This window comes from Rattus norvegicus, chromosome 6 (genome assembly GCF_021556685.1).
Source record: "Rattus norvegicus strain SHRSP/BbbUtx chromosome 6, alternate assembly SHRSP_T2T, whole genome shotgun sequence".
Classification (NCBI taxonomy): Eukaryota; Metazoa; Chordata; class Mammalia; order Rodentia; family Muridae; genus Rattus; species Rattus norvegicus.
Genome location: NC_141539.1, coordinates 58,582,232 through 58,605,392, shown reverse-complemented (window position 1 = coordinate 58,605,392; position 23,161 = coordinate 58,582,232). Strand labels below are relative to the sequence as shown.

The window sequence follows — 23,161 nt, the reverse complement described above, 5'->3', positions numbered from 1 at the left end:
TCCTCTTCCTCCTCCTCCTCTTCCTCCTCCTCCTCCTCTTCCTCCTCCTCCTCTTCCTCCTCCTCCTCCTTCTCCTCCTCTTCTTCCTCTTCCTCCTCTTCCTCCTCTTCCTCCTCCTCCTCCTCCTCCTCTTCCTCCTCCTCCTCTTCCTCTTCTTCTTCCTCCTCTTCCTCCTCCTCCTCCTTCTCCTCCTCTTCTTCCTCTTCCTCCTCTTCCTCCTCTTCCTCCTCCTCCTCCTCCTCTTCCTCCTCCTCCTCTTCCTCTTCTTCTTCCTCCTCTTCCTCTGCCTCTTCCTCCTCTTCTTCCTCCTCTTCCTCTTCCTCTTCCTCCACCTCTTCCTCCTCTTTCTCTTCCTCCTCCTCTTCTTCCTCTTCCTTTTCCTCCTCCTCTTCCTCCTCCTCCCCTTCCTCTTCTTCTTCCTCCTCTTCCTCCTCCTCCTCCTCCTCCTCCTCCTTCTCTTCTGAGTGGGTAGGACCCCCTGGGTATACCTGACCTCCAACAATGGCACTTCATGTCTTTGAGGCTAGGCACTTCTTCCACAGAGGACTCACAATGTAGCCCAGGTAGTACAACATATTCCACATACAGGCAACAGATTTTGCATAGCCTCCATTCCAGTTGTTCCAGACCCACATGAAGGCCAGAGCTTAGCCGTAATTTTAATTTTTTTTTTTGGTTCTTTTTTTCGGAGCTGGGGACCGAACCCAGGGCCTTGCGCTTCCTAGGTAAGCGCTCTACCACTGAGCTAAATCCCCAGCCCCCGTAATTTTAATTTTTAAGATGTAGCTATTTGTTGGAGGTTAATAATCAAAGTACTATATTAAATAATTTAATGAATATTTAAAACATACTCTACTAGCAGGTAAACAAAAAGAAGTCAGCAATGCATCTCTCTGGCCTCACATATGTTGCTTGGTAATTTCCCCAAATTTGTTTTTACAGGGATTGTGACTGAAAACTACTCATTGCTTAACATATTCATTTCAAGTTCTCATCCAGTATCTTCGTTGAAATAAATACGATGTGTCTTTGATATAAGGAATCCCCCACTGCAGTCATGAAAAGTTGCTAGGTACTTCTGTATGGATGTTGGTAAGCTCCATTCAACATTATTTATGATGTGAGTCCCAACTTTTTTAAAAATTACATGTGCCAAAGAGTCAAAATACAGTCATGCTCCCCACAGAGGCATATGAGGGCACTTTCTGCTTTATTCTAGAAGGAACACTTTTACTCATTTTGTTTCCGTATGACTTTGCAGACAGTAAGAGTGAAAGGTGTCTTGCCCTTATGACTGGCTCTTGAGTTTGCAGTAAAGCACGTGGTTCCTTGCTTAGAAACATAGAGATCCTGAGCTGGAAAGAACCTTTGAGATCAGCCACACGACTTTACAGAAGAGAAAAGCAGAACCTAGAAAACGAAAGCACCCATTTCAGGGCAGCAGATCCAGCCTGTGGCTGAGGAAGTTCTGGAATGTGAATTTGCTTTGGTCTGCTGTCTGCTGTGCTCCACCACACAGTCGAAGTTTACAAACTCGCACTTCAGTAATGAGTCAACTCACTTATCTGACCTGTTAGCTTGCAGTGAGCGCTATACAATCCTTCTTTGTGTGTACTCACGGGAGATGCTCTTCTTTCTTTGATGCTTGGTGCTGACTCTACCTGTACAAAACCACAATTATAGGTACACTTTGACATAGTACTATTTAGTATATTTAGGTTAGAGTTTGTTGTACAGGATTATCATTTTCCGTGCTAAACAGTTTCTTCTTCGTGTTCAGCTGGGTATGCCTACAAAGGGTTTTCATAGCTGTGCTTGTTTGCATCTGATGTTCCCTCACAGAAGAGGTGCTGAGAGGCCATGGACCCTCACATGAGTATCCAGCCATCCCTCCAAGTCAGTTGTATGCAGCTCTGCCCTAATTGTATATGGCATCCTGAGAAACTAGAATCTATAGGCTGGGGAGGAGGTGCCACCTGTATAACCATGGGGAGTTATCATCTTTGCTGGGCGGAGACTATTTGTGACTATTTTAAGGCTCCCCACTTCTTCCAGTGTGACTGCTTTAAGGCCATCTACACTGGAGGCTGTAAATTTTTATCCAGTGCTATTAAAGGAAGATTAGCAAACTCATTGGTTCTCCAGAGTGAACTTCAGTGGCATCATTGGGACCTTAGAAGGAATGGTAGACATTATTTCCATCACTAGAAAAGAACTCTTAGGAACATATTGCAATAAAGTGGTGCTAATAAAATATTACAGTTAAAAATTAGACACCAATGTATCCTTTATGACCATTATCAGCCCTTTTCTTGTCTTGAATACTTATTTCTCTTTCTGGCTGCTTTCAGTGGAAGTTTCCACAGTGATAAAACAGAGACAAAAACAAAAGAAAACAACAACAACAACAACAACAAGCCACACTTGGTCCAGCCCATGTTACCTCCTTCTCTGGTGGCATTCCACTTGCTGGGTAATGGAGCATTAGAAACGGAATGCTCTAATGGAGAAACTGCACTGTGAGTTGAAATCTATTTCCGGTAACTTTAGCAGAGATTGCAGTCATCATGGCTGACACACTAGGCTGCAAACCTCAGAGGCTGATGTTGTCATGCTCTTCCTGCCCAGATGTTTCTCTCTTCTTGTCTGTAGAGAGAAAGAGTAGACGAAGCCCCGAGTGAGTAATCTCTTGAGTGCATGAGCCCTGTTGACATAGGCACTGCCATGTCAAGGACCTCAGAGCCACAGATATGAAGGAACCACAAACCTCCTCCACCCTCTGAGGCTTAGAGGGAACTGGCAAAGCTGTCTTCAGGGTACTGACTCCAAGTGTGAACAGTGAGCACGTCAATGTCTACCACAGCTTCTCTGACCAATATTATTGCCTGAAGGGACTGCACCTACTGAGATTAATTAAACCTGTCTCCTGGATCTAGCTGTGTGCTATAGATGGCTTTGTCCATCTGTACATAATAACTGTGCCCCTTTGTTTAACTCTATATAGTAAACACACTGTGCTTCTGGGCACTGTGGTTTCTCCATCAAAGAGCCCAGACCACCCAACACCAGCTTTCTTTTTGTGCATCTGTGTGTTTGTTTTATTCTTTATTCTCTCACCTCTCGATGTTTCCACGTCCCAGAGTTGTGGATGGACTCAGCTATAAGCTCAGTTCTTTAAAGCTTTCAAAGAACCATTCTGACAACTACAATTTGATAGGCCAAGAAGACAAGGACTGTGCTGCTAGTTCCACCAACACACCTGCAGATTGGAGGTGTGGCCTTGTCGGAGGGGGTGTGTCACTGGGGTTGTCTTTGAGGTTTCAAAATCCTCCTCTCCCTCTCCCTCTCCCTCTCCCTCTCCCTCTCCCTCTCCCTCTCCCTCTCCCTCTCCCTCTCCCTCTCCCTCTCCCTCTCCCTCTCCCTCTCCCTTTGTCTCTCCCTCTCCCTCTCCTTCTCTCTCTCTCCCTCTCTGTCTCTCCCTCTCCCTCTCTGTCTCTCCCTCTCTGTCTCTCCCTCTTCCTTTCTCTCTACCACCTGTTTGTGGATGAGATGTAAGCTCTCATCTATTGCTCCAGCACCATGCCTGCTTACCTGCCTTCTACTCCCCACCATGATGGTCATGGACTCACCCTCTGAAACTGTAAGCAAGACCCCAGTTAAAATTTTTCTTTTACAGGTTTCTTGGATCATGGTGTTCCTCCACAGCAATAAAACAGCAATTAAGACACTTAGCTACCATCTTGCCACTCTCTAGTTTGTTTTGGTTCTGGCCTCAAGCAATTTAAGGCTCAGCAGGGGCCCTGAAGGAAATGGCAGCACAGTCCCCTGGCTTCCTTCCAGGATTCTCTTAGCCCATCAAGTTCTACTTGTCATAATTGTTCTTTGAAAACATTAAAGAACTGATGTTCCTAGTTTATCTAGTTTACGTATTTATTCTCTGCATGAAAATTAATATAAGTCCTATTGCCACAGCAATATATATAATCCATCAGAAGACCTTGGTTGTAAAGTAGGACCTGTAAAACCCCTGTTTTGGCATCATGTTCCCACTTTCCTGCTAGAACTAGGTCCTGATTTGATGGTGAAAGTTGGCGTCGATAAACATAGCAAATGCAAGCAGTGAAGTTTAACCTCTGCTAGCTTCTCAGTGTCCTTTTCTTGCCCAAGCTTCCATTTACTCAACTAACCTGACGTTTCTAGCAAGGCATGACTTCTCTCAAGCCACAGCCACTGCTCAAGGTGTCTTTTCTCACTTCCAAACTCCAAAGCTTGTGCCATATGCTCAACCCTGACTCCTGTCTTCACCTCTGAGAGCCTGGTGCATTCCTCCATTAGAAGAGTCTTAGCCATTGAGTCTCCTTGAAAATCGAGTATCTTTTTTCTTCTTTATTTTCCATGTTCTACATGGGGATGGTTTTCTAAGATTCGGGCACTCTGAAGCCAGACCACTGCTTCACACAATTCAGTTACTCTGCGTGTATGATTAGAACCTCTTTGTCCAATTGCATTTTAAACTTTATTTTCACACCCAACTTCTTCTAGTTTGCTTTCTGTTCGTGTGGTAAGCAGTGAGGAAAGGGTTAATCTGGATTACAGGCTATAGGCTATCATCAAGAGAAGCTGAGGCAGGAACTGAAGCAGAGTCCGTGGAGGAATCTCTGCTCACTGGCTTGCTCTTTGGGCTTTGCTCAGCTCTTTTTCTTCTACAACCCAGGACTATGCGCTTAGGGGTGGCAACAGTGAGACCAGGCTGGGCTCTCTCACATCAATCATTACTGATAGTAAAAAGAGCCCTACAGCTCTGGGCATAGGCAATCTGATGAGACAATTCCTCATTTGGGGTTCTGTTCCCAGGAAACTAGTCGGTGCAAGATGACAAACCTAACCAGTACAGAATGAATGGCCCATTTTCTCCATTTTTTTCATTGATATGAGGGTACAAGGTTTTTTTTTTCTCTCAAACCCAGCATTTTTTCAAGACCCTCTACTTCACCTTACGTTCTCTGGTCCTCCTTTAGCAGAAGAAAGACCACTCACGCTCCTAGGTCACAGAGGCATCATCTGCTATGTAAGATTCTGTTCTTTTCTTCACCATCAGTTCCCAAAGCAGTGGCATTAACATTTTTGCATTTATCTGAAGTCATTTTCTTATTTCCCTTTAGTACAAGTAGTAATTGCCTTACAAGTGTTTATTTTATATAGTTGAATTCCAGTGAATAACACTATAGCCTTCAGTGGGTTCTTTAGACAGAAAATAAAGCAACCCAAGCCCTGCAGGCACTCCCCAGAGGAGGTGCTTTTGCTTAGATGAGTCTCCTAGCACTTGTAGTTATGGCATGCGGGTGATTGGTAATGTACCCTGTACCCTTACAACTTGGGCTGAGCCAGGAGAGACATGGTAATACTTAAACCTACCGTTTTAATACCCTCACCAAGAGACTAAGTTATGCAGTTGCATGCAGGGAAAAGCTAATATCTACTCACTTGAGCATGACGTAGCATTTATGCAATTGACATAATTGACATCTGATTTGCGAAGACTCTTTTGTAAGGTAGCAGGCACTTAACTGGGGTGAGTTTTACTTTGAACTGAGGTTAGAGGTGTTTGGTTTGCTCTTTTAGCGTATGTCCCAAACATAAGCTATAAATAACTTGGAATGCAAAGCAGGCATCTGCTTTGCCTGAAGCAATGGAAACATGAGATCTTCCAGAATGTCAGGTACAGTCCCTTCAGCTGTGCTGTGCAATTAACGAGGAAACACCAGGAAGGAAAGTCACAAACGAGGACATTTCAGACACACCTAAGGACACGCAAGGAATGTTAGGACAGAATTCTTCCTCTCATGCCTGCAGATTGGACGGAAGCTTTGACGTCACCTTGAAACGCTAAAGTAGTTGATGACGTCGCCTGTCGCGGGTGTCTGCACTAGAACAGATTGCAGAGACGGACATTGCTTCTTTCTGCTCAGCTGGATATTGAAGAAAGACGCAGCCCCATGGTGAAAACACAGAGAGTCACTCAGCTGGACTTTAAACCTGAAGTCAAAACAGGGCCCGTGAGTGGAGGCATGGCTCAGAGCGGGCATGTCAAGGATCCTCCACATGTATTTCCAGCTTCTAGAACCGAGAAAACAACAAGGAACTCTTTCAGTCATTTCAATCTTTTTTTTTTTTCTTTTTTCTTTTTTTTTTTCGGAGCTGGGGACCGAACCCACGGCCTTGTGCTTGCTAGGCAAGCGCTCTACCACTGAGCTAAATCCCCAACCCCAGTCATTTCAATCTTAAAACCCCACCTATGTGCGTCCTAAGCAGGGCATTGCTGTACCTGTGCACTTCATTCTTCATCCTCCAGCCTGCTGCTCTGCTCACCTAAGAGCATGTGCGACTCATCCCTTCTGTGCAAGAAGTGGGTACTTAAGATTCACATTCTGGTTTTCCCAGCTAAATAGAACTGTGAGGAAACTAATGATTGTATAAGATATTCAAAAGGCTTTAGATGGATAGAAAGGGCTAGATGTTTGCATCCCAACGCATAAGCCACTGAAAAGTGGATGTCTATTTCAAAGATGAAGAGACCCCAGAAAACATGACCCAGATGAAGATCTGGAGCCCTCGGAGTCTCCTAAAGATAGTCTTAAATAGTGGGAACATAACCACTCACTCTCCATCAAGAATTACAAAAAACTCCTGGAGACACTAGACATTCTCTTTCATAGCTCCCACTGAGGCTTTCTAACATTGTTTTCTATAATTTCTAAGTTCACTGGAATGTGAGCCCATACTTGGTAGTCTTTATAGCATCATATGTGGAAAGGTATCATGCAAAATATTTCATATGCTCTCAGTTTGTCCTTACGATGTTGTACAGAGGTCGCTCAGCACACCAGTTGGGATCCCAGAGCCTCTCCTCTGAGATTCAGTATGCTTACATGTCTCATGAAATGACAGCTTTGCTCCAATTTTCAGCTTCAGAAAGAGGTCACACTTTACCCTTCTTTTGGCAAGGTCTCCTAGATGCCCGCTGGTGTTCTACAGGGCATCAATACTAGACAACTATATGATTAATGCATTAATGTATTTTCTTTCCTGCTCAGGACTTGGATGGCTTCCAATTTTTTTCTTTTGTAAAGCTGGTTTCTGGTCTTGAATTGTAAACAGCAATTCTTCCTATCTATGGTACTTCTCTGCCTTGTCCCCATATGCAGTTTGATTTGTGAGATGTGGGTTAGATGACAAGAACTGTTAGAGCCTTTATAGAAACCAATATTGATAGTTGTTGGAATAAAAACATTCACATGGAAAAAGAGTCTGTTAAGTATAAAATAGCCTAGAGGGAAAACAAAAGCCATAGAACATTGAAACCTCATTGCTCACAAAAGTTTTCCTAACAAATTAATTTTTTGGAGGACTAACATGACCTAATTTATCTCATCACTCTTTGCTATGATGCAGAAAGACAGATATTCAGAAATGTACGACACACCCTCAGAGCTTCTCCTTGTTCAGAACTGACTCCCTCTTTCTCTCTCTCTCTCGATCTTGAACTTAATGCAAACATTCCACACTTGCCAATGAAATGAAAAGCAACGCGCCCTATCTTTCTATCTCCAGCACATTTTTCACTCACTGCGCAGAGTTGGCCTGGGGCTTGTTTTTAAAAGTACCAGATGTTTTTTTATTTATTTATTTATTTTTACAAATGTATTTGTCTTTGTGTGGTGACAGATGCTCTTTGAGATGGCAAAGTATGTAACAGCAGAGTTTGTCATTTCAAACCAGGAAATTCAATTGTTCCTGAAGTCACATCCAGAAGTGAAATCTTACTGTTGGGCTCTTTAGTGCGTCATAGGCCTGCCACTCTCAGCTCTGGGGGTGGGGCTGTCAGGAGGACTGGTGCACTCTGAAAGGCAAAGGGAACCTTCAAACGCCATTCTCTTATTCCTGTTCATTTGATAGTAATGCACCATGTGGACCTATGACGTGGTGAGGGCTGAGCCCCATTTCTTGCTCTCCCTGTCTTGTAACTGAGAATGCACCAAGTTTCCCCTTACAAATGCAAAGGAAAGTTATCAAAAACAGAGAAGTGATTATTGCAACATGGAAACGATCATTGAACTCTAAAGAAGCCATAACTGATGATGGTGTGTAGAAAGGTTACCGTCATGTGACTAGAAAAGCCATGGGTTGACCAGATAGAGAAAAGTATTCTTCCCTTATGTTGTCAAGCCTGTATACACAGGGACAATAGGGACACAGCGTAGTGACATTTTGTGGGGACAATGTGATAGTAAAGCTATAATGATTCATTCTGTCAGCATCTCTAGGGATTTAGACATACACACTCATTTAATACTGTTAAAAAGGGAGAATCAGCCCGAGGCTTAGCCAAATAGCACCGGAAAATTAATTATAATCTCTTCAGTGACAGTAAATTGTCACTAGCAGTGAAAGGTCTAATAGTGTAAATGTTCTGCTTCATTTTGTATAAGTAGGAATGTGTATATTTATGTGTGTATTCACCTGAAACCATTTATATGCTTTTCTAGGTTACACAACCGTGAAACATTTCTGGAAGAATGCCTAGGAGGTTGCTAAGTTTTCTAGGAAGAGAAACTTAAGCTTAAAATTGCAATATGACATAATATATATTGTGTACTGATAGAAAGTTGCTCTAAGTGCATAAATCCCTTTAAAATCTAAATAGATTATATGCTGATGTATCAGAAACTTATTTTAGAATAAATTCAAATTTTTGTCTTACATGATACATTGCTAAGATTAAAATCTACTCCTAGGCAAATTAGACAAAAATTAAAATTTGGTTACCCCTCTCAATGTGGGAGGGTCATGGCTGATATATATCAGAAACTCATTTTAGAATAAATTCAAATTTTTGCCTTATATGATACAATGCTAAGATTAAAATCTCCTCCTAGGAAAATTAGACAAAAATTAAAATCTGGCTACCTCTGTCAGTGTATGAGGGTCATGGTGCTTCATGCACCACTTAGTCTAGTGAATAGATAATAATGTTAATGAAGGGAAGGGGAATAGCTGAGCTGAGACAGTACTTCCCTCGTGAGCATGAAGACATGGTTTGCATCCTCAGAACTCACATGAGAAAACTAGGGATAGTGGCTCTGTTTATATTCCCAGTGCAGGGAGTTGGGGACAGAGACTCCTAAACCTGGGACTTGTTAGCCAGCCAGTCCCACCTATTTGGTATGTTCCAAGTTAGTGAGAGAATCTGTCACAAAACAGGGTTTCAGGTGCCTAAGAAATAGTACCCTAGGTTGACCTCTGGCCTCCATGAGTACATAGGCTTGTATACATGTAAATATTTGCACATACATTTTGATGCATGCATGAATATGCACATGAACACAGATGTGCTGATAGCCACAGGTTTTGCTGAAGTTCATTTAGTTTTCCATATATTATCTTCTAAAACTATCACCTGCTTTCTTCTTCTTCGTTTTTATTGGATATATATTTTTTACTTTTAAAATGTTATCCCCTTCCCCGTTTTCCTGTCCATCAGTCCCCTAACCCCTCCCCCTCCCCTTCTATAAGGGTGTTCCTCTCCCCATCTACCCCCTTACCACACCCCTACACTGGGGGGTCCAACCTTGGCAGGACCAAGAGCTTCTCCTTCCATTGGTGCCCAGTAAGGCTATCCTCTGCTACATATGCAGCTGGAGCCATGGATCAGTCTACGTGTAGTCTTTGGGTAGTGGTTTAGTCCCCCAGAGCTCTGGTTGGTTGGCATTGTTGTTCTTATGGGTTTGTCATGTTCTTTCTTTAAGAATTCCTCTCATTGCCCTCAGCCAGCAGTATTCCAGCAGCCATTGGGAGTTTTTAACCTGACAATTCCTTTTATTCCTTGCTCTCCAAGAGATAATCAATGTAAGCCTGACTATCAGAACTTTCCCTGAAAGCATGTGACCAAGCTTACACCAAGTGGACATACATACATACATACATACATACATACGTACGCACACGTGCACGTGTGCACACACACACATAAAGAATTGTAAATAAAGTTGTTTGAGAAATCATTCACTTAAGAATATGTGTGGCTGTCTTATGCACCATGGAAAGCACATAATTCCTCACTTTAGGATTTTATTTAATAATGCATAAAAAATTCTGTTTGAAATTTTCTCTTCTTTTTCTGGACTTGTTTTAGTAACATTTGCCTTTAATGATCCCAGAAATGCCAAAATGAAAAAGAGTGCTGCAATTGCACTGGGATAAAAACAGAAATGGCAGAACAACAAAAGAGCGAGGGGGTGAGATTACATATTAGCCTTTTGTTCTCATTGAAGGAAATGTGTTTCGTATGTTGCTGGGATCTTTCCCTGGGATCAGCTCTGGGAATCCATTGTATCCTGTGGTAGGTACACTGTTTGTGGTCAAGTTATATCAGACAAAATGCACCTATCAATAGTTCTTTGGTCCTCATAAAACATAATAGACCCTAAATGGTTTTTGTCAACTACAACATCTGGTGTTCCTACCTACAAGAAAGGTATATGTTTTTAGAGAGATAATTTTTTATTTAAGCGCTATTATTGCCAGACATAGAGGTACACACCTGCAATTCCAGCTTTGGGGGAGCAGAGGCAGGATGATTCTAAGCTCAAAGCTAAAGTACCCGACTTTCTCTACAGAGAAGAAACCAAAGAAACAGTTTTGCCCAAGTTTAGCTCAGAGAATCTATGAGTTTATAGGTGTCGAAGGAGCGTGAGTAAGGAGTTTTCTGCATCCATGAAAAGCCCACTCTAGCCTGCGTAATCACATAAGAGTTCCAGCGCTAAAACTCCCACGGCACATCACAAGATGTACTTTTGGAAGTGAGAGGCGGAACCAAACTGTAAGGAGCCGTAAATGGCAAACCATTGTAATACTGTGTTTATGCAGATGAATTTTGATGGTTCTGTGAAAGAAAATGTATTCAGAGCAAATACATTTAAATAAATTTGTGAAGCTTGTTCAGTCTACCTGGTGGGTAAGCTGTGGAGTCAGCATTGTATATTCACTGCCTGGCACTATCTTAGTGCATTTATGCATTTATGCATCCATCTTTCTAACCCAGCTCCAATCTTCTCTCCCCTAGTCCCTAACCAGGCTGGCTTTCTTGCTGCTCTAGAGTAGAGAAGCTGCTCTGAGCTCCAACTCATATCTTGATGTTCTGACTAACTGCTACGGATGACTGTCTCTCCTGAGATCTGGCTCCCCTTTCCCTTGCTTTCAATGGGGACTTGTTTATTAGAGTGAGGTTAGCATCCTCATTCTCTGAACAGTGCAATTCTGATTTTTCACACTAGACAGTTATTGTGCACTTATTGATTACTTGCTGGTGTCTCTGTGGCATCCCTTAGGTTATAAGGTCCTTGAGAGCAGCCAGCAGATTGCTTGTATTTTCATCCCAGTATCCATTTGAATGACAGACTGAACTAGACATTTAAGAAATACTCGATGACTCAGTGATGAAGGATATAGAGAACATTGTGTTGGAAATTTGACTTAAGGGTCTACCCCCATGCTGGCAAATCATGTTCCTTTCTAGACAATAAATTTTATAATTGACCTAGTTTGAACCTCCACAGCTTCATCTCATATAGTTCTCTACTGATATTAGGCAAATGAATGAAACAATGTGTGTGCCCCAAGCACAGGAAATGCATCAAAGTGGACCCATTAATTCTTCCACCTTGCATAGTCTCTTCCTTGGTGTATGCCTTTTCCTGCCTACTCTCTTCAATCAATTTGAAAAGATAGCTTCTTGGTGTTCTAGGTTGGTCAGCAATTCATTTCTTGACTTGATTTGTCCCCTTCCTCCCCCTCTTTTTTTTTTTGTCCATGTCACTTATTTGACATTTTTAATCCATTCATTTGATCCTTTGACTGTTTTGAACATTTCTAACTTTTTTCAACTAAATATTTTCATGATGTCTACTTAACATTTCTGTGTAGTATTTATAATGAGATGAATAAGAATAAGTACATGAATAAATATGAAGGCCAAAAATCATGACATGAAGTGGGAAAGAAGATAGTATATTTGTTTGTGTATGATAACCAAAATGATAACCAAATAGGCTGATTCACCTGAAGACTCGTTACAACCAATGGCATCCCTCTGCCCCCACAAGGGTGTGGTATATGTAGTATGAGTGGCAAGACGAATATGGAAAGGGTAATATAATCAACATTTCCCTACATTTGAGTTCTCTAGTTCTCTTTTAATTTAACTGGCTATCATTGACAAGTCTTCAAACCTCTCCCAAATCTCAAATACACACACACACAAAAATCCCATAGGAAGTTACATGTGTTCCTTATTAATTAATTACCTAATGCTCTTTTTGTATGGCTATAAAAACATGTTCATGCTTGACTTTCTAGGTCAGGATCAATAGCACTGAAATGTCAGGACCACATTTATAACGTCCAATAGCCTTTGACAAGTCTGGATTTACCTCTCTCCATATATTTCTATAGGAAAGAATGACTGCAGATATTGACGGGCTCAGAGAAGGACAAGGAAAGCAAGAAGTGAACTTTCTTGAAAATAAAAAAATATAATACTACCATAATGTAGCCCATGGATACAGCAAAGGCACAACAGTTGAGGACACTTGTATCAGTGTTTAGGAAATACAGCCCCTTTGGTGACTGGCACCTTGCTTCTGAGAATTGATGCTATTCTTGCAAATATGCTCCCTAAATCTTAGAAACAGTGCCTGTGATAAATTCCATGAATGCAAATCCTTCACTCAAGGCAGACCCCATAGCAAACCACCATGCTGGTGGCACATTGTACCTATAGCATGCCAAAGACAACCAGAGTAATCAGAACTGGCTTTTACAGTTAGAACCAGTGTTCCTCACACTTTGAACCTTACACTCCGGCTCTTATAAATTTATTTTACTATCTCTTGGTGAGTTGGGTGTACTCTGGCAAGTTCTGACAACTGTGGGTTCTTGTCTAATTTATTTGCCTCTTGAGTACTCCTGGCCAGGGGCTGACATCTGCTTGCTCTTAGCACTATTGTTTCCTTCTGAGACTGCCAATCTCATCAGTTTAAATATGGCATCTAAAATATTCTTTCAATATGACAACCCAATTATAGCTAGTGATCAAAAGCAACACGCCAAGCTAAGTTGGGTAAAACTCATACTTGAGAATAAGAAAGCAAGTCAAAGTGGAATATGTATTTGAGCTCTTGTCCTTTCTCCCAGTATTGATTACTATTCTTCTCACTGAAGTAAACTCCTCACAAAAATCAGCTTAGTCATAGTGTCTGATCTAAAAAAAGAAATGAACCCGATCTAACTTTCTGTGCTCTGACTTGGAGAAGGAAGGCCCTCACAGACACTGGTTCCAGGTGCCACCTAGCCCCACCTCCCAGCTGCCTCCAGCTGGCAGAGAAGCTGAGCCACAGAGTTTGTGATAGCCCTGTCAGCTCAGCCGCACAGCTGTAACTCCAAGGTTTAGATGAATCTGTAATTCTGTGTCTGTTAAGTTTTGCTGTCTCTTTGTATGTATGAGTGTACATGGCCACTGCATGCCTGATTCTGACTGGCCTTGAATGTGTAAATAAATGCTGTTTCTTTCCACCTGCCTGGGCTCAGAATTTACCTCTGGGCTTTCTGGTCACCAGATCTAATATAGTAGGGATTGAAATGTTATTTGGGTATGAATAATATTAAAGTCATCTTATGCTATTCTACTTTATTGCTGGCTCTGGAATTGGGTTATGGTTTGCCCTTTTGCAGACCCAGGCATGCTTTCAAAGTCCAGGTTGAAAAACTAAAGAGATTATTGGCTTATCAGTTTTGGATATAGTTAAAATATCTAAGATCTATAACAAAAAGCTTAAAACTAGTTACTTGGGGTTGGTGATTAAAAATCTGTGCTTAGATCATCTTAAACCATATGCCGTGATTCTATTTTGCATATAAACAGTACATGGCTGGTTGCCATCTTGGCTGTGGGATAAAGAACATGGAGCCATCATGGCTTCACGGCAATCTTAACTAAGGGCAGCCATGTAGTTGGCACTGCCAAATTGACTAAGGACAACCACATGGTTTATGTAATTTCTGTCCTGTCTTCAAAACCAGGTTTGTAAAGATAGGATTTAAAACAATACTTGTTTAATGAAATTACTAAAACCGTACCTTGTACAGCATGTACAAGAAAGTACCTTGCTGACAGCCAAACTTTGTAATGCAAAAATTAATATTGATATTCATTTTAGAGACATTAGATTGTTTACACTGGAAGAAAATAATAAAAATAAAAAAAATAAATGAGGAGAATGAAAATAAGAAAACGTTCTAAAACGCTAAAGTACTACTACCACCAGTAAGTCAGATTACTTACTTTATTTCAATTTTCTTTCATTTTTGAGTCTATAATTTCATTCCAACATTCCTTTTTATTTACTCCCTCCAAAAGCTTCCCTATATTCCTCTCACTGTCCCTCAAACTCGTGGCCTTCCTTTTTACTAACTGTCCTTGCATGCATATATGTCTGTGTCTATACATGTAGATTCTAAAACATGACCTTTTTAGACCGTGTAATCTCTTTGTATGTATGTTTTTCTCATTTCAAACTACAGGCCTTTGGTGTTGCCGAAACTGACTTCCTACCCAGAGAAAGAATTCACCCCAGCAGAGTGTCAGCGCTTTCCAGACAATATCATCCGTTCAGCTTTCTACTTCCTGAATGGAAGGATCCATTGGTCGCTACCATATATTTCTGAATTTTCTTAGTACTTTGATTTGAAAACAACAACAAAAAAAAATTAGTCCTTTTCAAATTGAAAGAAATTCGTAAAATGGGTCTCAACTTTCTTCCTGCTTCTGATTTTGCTTTTTAGAGGTATACACCTAGGGTTAACTTCTGTCTCCTGGCCCCTGAGAGCTGTTATCGCCTGACTTATGTGGCTCTGCCCACTTCCCCTTCTTGAGGGCAAACTTCAAATCTTTTAGAAATTGGATGAAAATAACCAACTGACATAAAATGAAACTCATATTTACAGTAACATGTTAAGACTGAGTCTCCTTAGATGGTAGTCAGTATTTCATTCACAAAAATAAAAAGCATTTTAAGTCTCCCTGCCCCATTTCGAGGGGAAATGAAGCAGTAAGAAGCAGTAAGAAAACATTAACCAGTTCTCCACGGTAAGAAAATGTTCCATACAAACGGGAGGCTAGGACAAGACAAGCTTGCTAGACTCACAGCTTCACTCCAAGGGGACTTTCGCAGCTTGTAACTAGAGAGGCAAACAGAATATTTTGTCAAACTTGCAAATTTTGACAAGATTTATAGGTTTGTGTTAAGAATTTAGAGGAGGTCCCAAACCCCAGAGTGACAAAAGTCCCATTCCTCTCTCTCTCTTTATATTTATATGCGTATACATATATATGTATATGTATATATATGAATATGTATGTGTAAGTATTTTTAATGTTTTTTAATTTTGCTTTTTTTGGTATTTTTTTGTTTTCTCTTTTTTAGATTTGATTTCTTTTTTAAGAGAGAGAATAAGAACATGAAGTAGGGTGAGTAGGGAGGATCTGGGAGAAAATACAAGAGGGTTAAGAATATGATTAAAATACATTATATGAAACATTAATAAAAATAATTATGAAAATAGACTTTTATAAAAGCTAGGGCCTAAATGAAAAGTCCTCATATGTTTGGCCTCCCAGCATTTCACTCCATTACTCTTAAGCTCTGAAATTATTCTTATACTGTCACATGCCCTTTGGGTCATGCTTCAACCTTGATTGGCTTGGTATTACAAAACTCAGGCATCCTTACAGTGTTCTGTTTTCTCTGGACCTGTGACACTCGGTTCCCCTACTTAGCTGTCTCTTTGTTCATCTGTCTCTCAACATCTACCCAGATTCAGAACTCTGTCCAGACCTTACCTCTATTTATCTCTCATCCTGACCATCCCTGGTGAGGACTACACCACCATTCCCTGAGAATATTTGGCACTTTCACTTTCATTCAAGAAAAATAAAAGCAAGTGGATCCATTTTTAGTTGCTGATGAAAATTCTGTTATTTTATTCTCGTGCTAAGGTTGGTTTTAAGTCATATGTCCTTACTAAAGATGATTGAAAAGCCAAGAGTGAACAATAGATAGACTGGCTCCGTTAGGTTCTTAATGCTTTCAGCCTAGCTCTGTGCAGTCAGTTCCAGCCATGCTCTCCCATGTTAGACGAAATCTCTGCACTACAGTTTATTAGCATCTGTCACTCATTTGTTTCTCTGCTCTCCAAGTCAGCAAGTAACGATGGATGAGTGGCTATTCCTAGAAACACAATAAAGTCTTCTATTTCATATTGTGAAGTTCAGCTTGGCCTTCAACTTGTCATCCAGCCTAGCCTGGAATCACACTCACCATATTTTCAGCTCGACCCCAGAGAGCTGGAGGTGTAAGCATGAGTCGCCCCCATACCTGGCCACCATATGAGAAACTTCTCTGATTTTACTGCATCTCACTTTTTATACACTCTGGTTCTGTGTGAACCTCAAAGGAAGAGTCTAACAGTTATTGCTCTTTGATTTCCATGGCACCTGGGGTTCCTATAATCTGTTGCATGTCAAGAGATAGAAATCACCCTCACAGAAGACAACAGAGGTAAGGATCAGGAAGGAAGTAGTCTCAGGTGCAGCAGAAGGATCCAGAGGTTTGACAGTATACTAGGAGAAGTGTGTTGTAGAAAATACTAATCTAACCTTGGATATTAATAGAGAACTCATCTTATGAGCTATTGCGAGATAGAGCCACTTTTAAGCACGGAACATAAGACTTAGTTTATTTGCAATAAACCTGCTATTTACATATACAACAAATACATAGCAAAGACATTTGGTTTTTCTAGGCTTTCTCTGCTGGTTAGTTTTATGTCAACTTGACATTAACTAGAGGCCTGTCTGTGAAGAAGAAATCTTAATTGAGAAAATGCCTCCAAAAGATTGGCCCATAGGCAAGTCTGTTGTTCATTTTCTTTGACTGGTAATTGAGGTAGGCAGACCGAAGCCCACTGTGGATGAGCAATTCCTGGGAACGTATTCCTAGGTGTTATAAGAAAACCAGCAGAGCAAGCATGAAAAGCAAGCATGCAAAGCAAGCTAATAAGTAGCACTCCTCTACAGTCTCTGTCACCTTCTGCTGCCAGGTTCTTGCCCTGTTTGAATTCCTGCCCTAACTTCCCTTAATGACAAACTGTGACATGGAATTCTAAACTAAAATAAACCCATTCCTCCCTTTTGGTCACAGTATTTTATCACAACAATAGAAACTCCAACCAACTCTGTTCCTCCCTGTTCTGGAGACAGTCACATCCTCTCATGCAGTGCCAGCTTTGTCCCATACACAAGATGGTGAAGGTCGGTGTGAACGGATTTGGCCGTATTGGGTGCCTGGTTACCAGGGCTGCCTTCTCTGCATCTGGCAAAGTGGAGATTGTTGCCAACAATGACTCCTTCATTGACCTCAACTACATGGTCTACATGTTCCAGTATGACTCTACCCATGGCAAGTTCAACGGCACAGTCAAGGCTGAGAATGGGAAGCTTTTCATCAACGGGAGGCCCATCACCATCTTCCAGGAGTGAGATCCCACTTACATCAAATGGGGTGATGTTGGTGCTGAGCATGTTGTGGAGTCTACTGGTGTCTACACCACCATGGAGAAGCCTGGGTCTCACTTGAAGGGTGGGGCCAAAAGGGTGATCATCTCTGCCCCTTTGGCCGATGCCCCCATGTTTGCCATGGGTGTGAACCAAAAGAAATATGACAACTCCCTCAAGACCGTCAGCAATGCATCCTGTACCACTAACTGCTTAGCCCCCCTGGCCAAGGTCATCCATGACAATTTTGGCATTGAGGAAGGGCTCAGGACCACAGTCCATACCATCACTGCCACTCAGAAAACTATGGATAGCCTCTCTGGAAAACTGTGGTGTGATTGTCATGGTACAGCCCAGAACATCATCCCTACATCCACTGGTGCTGCCAAGGCTGTAGGCAAGGTCATCCCAGAGCTGAATAGGAAGCTCACTGGCATGGCCTTCCATGCCAGTTCCTTGTTCCTACTCCCAGTGTATCCATTGTGAATCTGACATGCCGCCTGGAGAAACCTGCCAAATATGATGACATCAAGAAGGTGAGGAAACATGCATCTGAGAGCCCACTAAAAGGCATCCTAGGCTACACTGAGGTTGTCTCCTGCAACTCTAACAGCAACTCCCACTCTCTTCTACCTTTGATGCTGGGGCTGGCATTGCTCTCAATGACAACTTTGTAAAGCTCATTTCCTGGTATGACAATGAATATGGCTACAGCAACAGAACCTCATGGCCTATATGTCTTCCAAGGAGTAAGAAACCCTGGACCACCCACCATAGCTCAGCAAGGATACTGAGACCAAGAGAGAGGCCCTCAGTGGCTGAGTAGTCCCCATTCCACCTCGGCCCCCAACTCCCTCAAAATTTTCATCCCAGACACCCATAATAACAGGAGCGGCCTAGGGAGCCCTCCATACTCTCTTGAATACCATCAATAAAGTTTGCTACATCCACAAAAAGAAGAAAAAAAAGAAACTCCAATCAAGATACCTCCGTTGCTATACAACATTTAAACTTCAACATATGATAATTATAAACATCAACTTTAACTGTTCTGAAGTTAATTGAATTCAGAATATGATCCTAGTGTAATCCACTATAGAAAACAACCCAAGACACTGAAATTGCTGAAATTCTATGTGTAGTTCTTGAGAACAGTTTTGGTAGGTAGAGTGCCACGTTATACTTAGAACTTTAAAAAAAAATAACTAAGTAGGGAGCGTTAGGATAATACAAGTGGAAGTAAATGTGAATTATTTGACTCCACGCACCCTCTTCCCAAAGACAGTACACATGTGTTTGGCAAACGTGCCAGACACAAAATCTTGAACTCAAGCATAATGCAATACCATATGTATATAGTTTATTATAAAATGGTTACAGATGCATTGGTCAAGCTCTGAAGTTGATTCTATCATATATACAGAAGCCGTGGAGGAACAGCATCATATATAGACATGTAGTTAAGAACATGATATGCAGTAAAACCTTTTGATCTTCCAGCCCTTGCTTTTTTTTAGAATGTGAGAAACTTACTTATCACATGTAGACCTGGAGATCATACTAATAACTAATTCAAAAAGAAAGGCAAAGTTTAAAAGACCAGGTTGGAACAATACCTAGCACATTCTGAGTGGTTCAGAAAATATTTGTTACTGATGATGATTTATTTCACAAAAAGAAACATTAGTTACCACACAAACAACTGAGAATAAAAAACCAATTTGTTAAGATTATTCTCATTACTAAGGATACTACGATTTGGTTTGATATTCTGTGCCAGGCACTGGGCAAGAGGCTCAAGTTGAGTAATCCTTCTGAGTTCATAATGACACTGTATATGACTACATTTGATGTTATTGTGTAAAAAGGAAAGTAAGACTCAGAGAAGATGAAAATCTGCTTAAGCTCACAAGGGATATCAGTCGATTGGGTATGTCAGACTCCTGAGTCAGTCTTCCTTTTCTGCCTTATGCTTCAGCTGTGTTTCCTTTAACAGGGTATTGATAAGTTGCGTGGGCTGGCCTCACCTTTGGAACACAGAGCCATCAATGTTCCTCCAGAGTTGTGATTTCCCTGCTTTACCTTCTGGGTATTGGAATTACAGGCATGTGCTACTGAGCCTACCAAACCAGTACCCTGTACGCATCATTCTATACTAAAGCTCAAATTCTGATGGAAGAAAATACTGAGGAAATGAGCCTTTTACTTATCTGTAATCTGTAGTCTTGTTTAATTTTTACTGGTCTGTGTATATTCTGAAATTGAATCTGATTTCCTAATATAGAAAAGTACATGGAAAAAAAGTAAAGGTTATCAAGTTCAACAATGTGGTTTGAATGTGAAATATCCCCCATCAATTGAGATATTTGAATACTTAATCCCTAGATGGTGGTGTTATTTTGGAAGGATATACAACATTTAAGAAGTGTATAGCCTTGGAAGAGAAAGTGGATTACTGAGGATTAACCTTGAAGTTTTAGACTTTGGCCTCACTTCCTTCTCTCTCACACATTGCTTTTTGATTGTGGATATGACAGGACCAAATGCAGTCTTGCTCCCATTTTCATGCCTTTCATACCATGACAGAATGAATTCCTTCATGTTCTAAGCCAGGAAAAGCTCTTTCCTCCATAGATGCCATCTAGTCTTGTATTTTGTCACAACAATGAGAAAAATAAAACAGAAAATTGGTTACATAAGTAGGGTTGTTGCATGATAAACGTGATCATAAACTTTGTAGGCCTTTGGAACTAGTTTGCAGGAAGACGGCAGAAGAGTTTAGAACTTTGGGTGAGAAAAACTCTAGAGTACTTTTAAAATGCTTAATGTGTCATTCTAAAAGATATTTGGTAAACTAGAACACTAACAGAAAAAGAAACTGTAGAAGCCCAGTGTATGAGGTTCAGAGGAGAACAAGGATTCTGTTAGTTACTAGATTCGAAGATGCTTAGGTTATTTTCTAGTTTTAAATCTATATTCAGGTGTATTTTAAGTGAGGCTGACTTGAAATTTAATGAACTATGTGTTTAGTAGAGGAATTTCAAGGCAAGATTGCATCCAGGCTATGGAATGAGGAAAGATTACTGTTCACCTTTCTTACTCAGGTATATAGTAAAAAGAAAACAAGTGGATAAGAAAGATATTGAAAATCTTCAGGTTGTCAAAAAGAAAAGCTTGAATAAATTTAAAGTTGAGACAAAGATGCATGAGTCCTAAAATTGAGGTTATTACTGTAGAAGAGGAACCCCTGCTCTGTACTGAGACAATAGAAAATGTACCAAATGGGCAAAAACTCATCCATTAAACGTTCCAACTCATAAGCAGGTAAAATGTATTTGAAAGGAAAAAGGACTAAATTAAGAATGCTAAATGGGCTTCCCTATTCCTGAAAAGCAATTTTCGAGAAGTCTCCCTCTAGACACAATTCCTGCTGCAAATATGGCTCAGGGGATCCATTATTCATCCTGAGCTGTCAGTAGAACTTGGCAGCATTATCCACAGAGTACTGTTTTTTCAGGTATAAAAGATGATGCAGAATTGAGTAGGTTATTCAGTCTCCCACCATGATTTCACAGAACAGTTGAGACCTAGCAATGTGTGATAAGTTTCAAGTCCTTTCAAGGAGGCTTTGAGAAGTCATCACAAAGCAATGAACGTAAGTTGTACTGAGACCCCAAGATGTTAAAGATAATGGAACCATGGAACATCCCCTGAGAAAAATTGCAGCTTAGAATAGATCGCATTCAAGAAAGAAGCTCTACTGGAGACAAGATTGTTCTGTCACTAGCCCTAAATACCTTATATTGGGATTTGATGTTTGATCTGCTAAGTTTAGTCATGCTTAGATCTTATCATCCCTTGTTATTTCACATTCCTACTATTTAGAACAAAAATATTTATTCTGTTCCATAAAATGTCAGAAGTATAGAGCACGATCACATCACAACCACCACCACCACCACCACCACTTCCTCCTCCTCCTCCTCCTTCTTCTTCTTCCTCTTCTTCCTCTTCCTCTTCATCACCACCACCACCATCATCATCATCATCATCACCATTATCATCAATCATCATTATCAATCATCATCCAGGAGCTTATAAGTAGAAACTGCATTTAGTTTCAAAAGAAACTTTGGACTTCTGAAGATTGTTGGAATTATTGATGGCTACAGAAGATGGAAAGAATGCATTCTGTATCATGAGATGGACATGAGCTTATTAGGACCAGGGGGCCAGAGGTTCATGCATTTGAATTCTTGGATAAAGTTGTGGTTCCATTTGGAAAGTTGGTGGAGCTTCTGAGACCTTAGTGGAGGAAGTGAGTTACTGGGGACAGACCTTACACTTTCATGGGCCAGCCTCACTTCCTGTGGATATAGGCTTCTGCAGTATGGATGCCAGGTGATGAGCTGGCCTCCTCATCTTGACCACATAAATTTCTGGCCATGATAGGACATGCACGTTCAAACTCCAGGTCATAATAAACCCTTACTTCCTTAACTGCTTTTGGTCAAGTATTTTTCCAGAGCAACAAGAAATGTAACTAATGTATGTAGTTTTTCTAGAATAGCCTTGAGTTCCCAAAAGGTACAATTGACCTATGTACAATGGTTCTAATAATGCTCCAAGTTCAATGTTGGGTCACTGTACAAAACGTGGGTTTTAGGGAATGTTAGTTACATAGTGAAATATTTCTGTGTCAGAATGCATATCTACATGCTCCATGGGCCCATGGATGGGTACAATGATGGAAAAGGAAAGATAAATGTGTGCTAGAGTTAGACAAGCAGTTGTCTGAAAAATAAGAGGAATTTAAAAAATTCTAGATATCTAGAGGTCAAAAAGAGTCCATTAGAAGCTATTTACCTTTGAGAAAGAAATAGAGATTTCTCTCAGTGGAAGTAAATGCATAGAAATGTTCTCTTCTTGAAAGAAGTTAACACAATGGGTCCTGTCACCTGCCACTCCCCTGACTTCTCAATAGAAGACTCTCTGCTCCACCCTGTTCATCTTGCCCTGCTAATCAGATTTGTTTTGACAGTCACTAGTGTTTCTTGAAGATGAACCCTTGGTCTAATCCTGTTTACTTTTTTGTCACGGGGTTGTAGAACTCTGCTCATTCCAGTTAGGTTCAAACCCTTCAATCCTGTTGGGGTGGGGGGGGGAACGGGTTTTCATCTCTTAGAAGGAGATGGAGTTTGCTTTCTACTTAAGCAGGCAGAGGACAGACCCTTCTGATGCAAGAAGGTAAATAAATATCAAAATAGAAGGCTAGGAATGCAGTGCAAAATGTCAAAGTACAGAGTATTCTACAATTGGGCAGTTTCTTTCATCCTCATATTCTTCGAAATTAGCCTTCTTTTTCTGATTTTTTTTTCATGTGAAGATATCAAGGCTTAAGAAGGCTAACCATAGGGTCAGAAATTTATAGCATCTGTCATTTTACCCTCATTTTCCACCAGGGTCTGATCTTAAACAAGAAGAGGAGACAGG

General features: G+C 40.9%; 1 long non-coding RNA gene across 3 annotated transcripts in view; it reads right to left on the bottom strand.

Annotated features, from left to right (window-relative positions):
- Nucleotides 1-285: 285 nt before the first annotated feature.
- Nucleotides 286-23,161, bottom strand: part of LOC102554773 (uncharacterized) — a 108,323-nt gene continuing 85,447 nt past the window's right edge. For 2 of the 3 annotated variants that reach the window (XR_015622363.1, XR_015622362.1), the window contains 3 exons: nucleotides 5,878-6,117; nucleotides 2,444-2,646; nucleotides 380-1,661 (listed from right to left, as the gene is read on the bottom strand). This is a non-coding gene — a long non-coding RNA (uncharacterized LOC102554773). Of the gene's footprint in view, nucleotides 1,662-2,443; nucleotides 2,647-5,877; nucleotides 6,118-23,161 lie in introns of all 3 variants that reach the window. The other variant, XR_015622365.1, reaches the window with a different exon arrangement.